Raw genomic sequence first — 2,500 nt, 5'->3', positions numbered from 1 at the left:
GATCGTCTGGCAGCCTCTCCCAGTTCCGTCCAGGAGTAGCAAAGCAGACGGTGGAGTCACTCGGTAACGTGGAGGGTGAAAAGGGATGCTGGGAGTGATAGAATTGGGTTTAGGGGGAGATTACACCTTGCAACATTTCTTAGGCCCCTCCCCACATTGAGAAAATCAGCACACAGGTGCTAGTTTTCTAACTGCGGGTGTTGGGGGTGTGAATTGGTAATAAGAGTCCCTGATGAAAAGCAAAAAGAGGGCAAATTGTCCTTTTTTTTACTGAAGTTCATAATTTTAAAAATGGCCAGTTTTAAACTGCCCTGGTTCTGTTTCACAAACTTCTGCACCCATCATAAGGACTAGAAACTTAAAGCAATTCCCACTGGATTAACAAAGAGTTGCAAAGAGGGTTGTTTTTTTCTTTTTGTAGGGAGGAAAGTTTCTGTGGCAGGAAGGGATCACCGTAAAGCTATTAAGAAAGCCATAAAAAACATAATAAAGTGGAGGACCAAATTTATCTGCAGGAAGATGTGGAGCTGATGAAAGGACAGTTTTAAAGCACCCCTGTCAATATGTTCATAAAAGTTACTAGCAGGCTAAAAGTGGTTGGCCAGAATGTTAATTGACTTAGAGTGTGTAACTCATAGCTTGCTTATTTCTTAAAGTTTAAGATTGGACAAGTGAGTGTGGGTGAGAGTGATGGAGAGAGAAAGGGGAATTAAATTGAAATGCAGGCCTGCTTTTTAGACGGTATTTCTCAACCTCGCCAACTTTAAGAAGTGTGGACTTCAACTCCCAGAATTCCTCAGCCCATATCTGTGGACTTAAACTTCAGAATTCCTCAGTCTAGATCTGTCAACCTCAGTTCCCAAGATTCCTCAGCCCAGATCTGTGCACTTCAACTCCTAGAATTCCTCAGTCCAGATCTGTGGACTTAAAACTCTTAGAATTCCTCAACCCAAATCTGTGGACTTAAAACTCCCAGAATTCCTCAATCCAGATCGTGGGCTTAAAACTCCCAGAATTCCTCAATCCAGATCGTGGGCTTAAAACTCCTAGAATTCCTCAGTCCAGATCTGTGCACGTAAACTCCCAGAATTCCTCAACCCAGATCAGTGGACCAACTCCCAGAATTCTTCAACCCAGATCTGTGAACTTAAACTCCCAGAATTCCTCAGTCCAGATCTGTGGCGTTAAAACTCCCAGAATTCCTCAGTCCAGATCTGTGGCGTTAAAAACTCCCAGAATTCCTCAGTCCAGATCTGTGGCGTTAAAAACTCCCAGAATTCCTCAGTCCAGATCTGTGACGTTAAAAACTCCCAGAATTCCTCAGTCCAGATCTGTGGCGTTAAAAACTCCCAGAATTCCTCAGTCCAGATCTGTGGAGTTAAAAACTCCCAGAATTCCTCAGTCCAGATCTGTGGCGTTAAAAGGTCCCAGAATTCCTCAGTGCAGATCTGTGGAGTTAAAAACTCCCAGAATTCCTCAGTCCAGATCTGTGGCGTTAAAAAGTCCCAAAATTCCTCAGTGTAGATCTGTGGCGTTAAAAAGTCCCAGAATTCCTCAGTGTAGTTCTGTGGTGTTAAAACTCCCAGAATTCCTCAGTGCAGATCTGTGGAGTTAAAAAGCCCCAGAATTCCTCAGTCCAGATCTGGGGCGTTAAAAAGTCCCAGAATTCCTCAGTGTAGATCTGTGGCGTTAAAACTCCCAGAATTCCTCAGTCCAGATCGGTGGAGTTAAAAACTCCCAGAATTCCTCAGTCCAGATCTGTGGAGTTAAAAAGCCCCAGAATTCCTCAGTCCAGATCTGTGGAGTTAAAAACTCCCAGAATTCTTCCAACCAGACCTGGGGACGTAAATTCCCAGAATTCTGCTGGCAGGGGGGAGTTCTGGGAGTTGAAGTCCACACATTTTTAAAGCTGCTGAGACGGAGCGGCGCTGTTTTAGGGTGAATTTGAAGCGGTTTGGGGGAAACGAAGAAGGGGATCGTCTCTTTCGGTTTCAGCTCTGAGCCTGCGGAATCCGCTCACCGTCCAAAGTTCCTACCAAGCGGCTTTTAACGTCGCCCACGTTTCGGTCAACGGCGGACATGGTGGGCACCGGAGCCTACGCCGGGCTGCACCTGGTCTCCCCCCAGCTGAGCGGGGCCGCCGTCGTGGGGACGGGCAGCTACGGGCGTTCCCCTTTGGTGAGTCTGTGGGGAGAAGCCCCCTCGCAGGGGAAAGGGGGGGGTCCTGCCTGGTATTAACCGAAGATCCTCCTGTCCTTCTAGGTAGCTTATGATCCTCACGCGGCATTTGAGGGCCTCAGGCCTTTCGGCGGGAATGCAGGCCGGCATGACTCCTGCCAAGCCGTAAGTGAAGCTCCGCCCGGTCTCTCGCCTGGGTGTGGAAAGCAGCGGGTGCGAGTCAAGGCCCTGCTCCTCCTCTCCGGGATGGAGGGAGGCCCCGGACGCTAGGCAGGGCGAAGAATTCCAAGCTTGCTTCCTTCCCTTCTCTCATTTCTTCCTT

At 48.2% G+C, this 2,500-nt stretch overlaps 1 pseudogene across 1 annotated transcript in view; it reads left to right on the top strand.

Annotated features, from left to right (window-relative positions):
* Nucleotides 1-2,347, top strand: part of LOC308660548 (transducin-like enhancer protein 1) — a 70,027-nt pseudogene extending 67,680 nt beyond the window's left edge. The window contains exons 13-15 of the transcript XR_014028809.1: nucleotides 1-63; nucleotides 1,996-2,178; nucleotides 2,263-2,347. The exon at nucleotides 1-63 is cut by the window's left edge and continues 70 nt beyond it. The product of XR_014028809.1 is annotated as a transducin-like enhancer protein 1 (transcript). The remainder of the gene's footprint in view (nucleotides 64-1,995; nucleotides 2,179-2,262) is intronic.
* Nucleotides 2,348-2,500: the final 153 nt, after the last annotated feature.

This window comes from Vipera berus (assembly GCF_964194415.1).
Source record: "Vipera berus genome assembly, chromosome: 1".
NCBI classification, from domain to species: domain Eukaryota; kingdom Metazoa; phylum Chordata; class Lepidosauria; order Squamata; family Viperidae; genus Vipera; species Vipera berus.
The sequence above is the reverse complement of the archived record's forward strand: the minus strand, read 5'-3'. Positions and strand labels throughout refer to the sequence as shown.